Consider the following 680-nt stretch of genomic DNA (forward strand, 5'->3'; position numbering starts at 1 on the left):
TATCCATTGTTTTTTCCATCTTTTCTACTTTATCCTTCACTTCCATAAGTTCTGTGATTTGTTTTTTCAGTTTTTCTATTTCTTCTTTTTGATCAGCCCATGTCTTCTTCATGTCCTCCCTCAATTTATCGATTACGTTTTTGAAGAGGTTTTCCATTTCTGTTCGTATATTCAGCATTAGTTGTCTCAGCTCCTGTATCTCATTTGAACTATTGGTTTGTTCCTTTGACTGGGCCATATTTTCAATTTTTTGAGAGTGATCCGTTATCTTCTGCTGACGTCTGGGCATTTAGTCAGATTTCCCTGGGTGTTGGACCCAACAGGTTGAAAGATTTTTCTGTGAAATCTCTAGGTTCTGTTTTTCTTATCCTTCCCAGTAGGTGGCACTCATGGCACACGTTTGTCTGTGGGTCCCACCAGTAAAAGGTGCTGTGGGTCCTTTAACTTTGGAAAACTCTCGCCGTGGGGGAGGTTCGCCAGCCAAAGCGGCTTGGAAGAGTGCCAGCCGGCCTGGGGGTCCAAACGCAGGGAGGGTCGCCGGCCGCCACAGCACGGGAGAGCGCCCGTCCGAATTTCCTAGTTGGCCCGGGGCGCCAAGCGTGGCTGGAGGGCGCCAGACGCCGCGGCCCGTGAGAGTGCACTGTTCCCAGCCGGACTGGGGAGTCACGTGTTTGGAATGG

The sequence above is a fragment of the Tamandua tetradactyla genome, chromosome 18 (genome assembly GCF_023851605.1).
Source record: "Tamandua tetradactyla isolate mTamTet1 chromosome 18, mTamTet1.pri, whole genome shotgun sequence".
Classification (NCBI taxonomy): domain Eukaryota; kingdom Metazoa; phylum Chordata; class Mammalia; order Pilosa; family Myrmecophagidae; genus Tamandua; species Tamandua tetradactyla.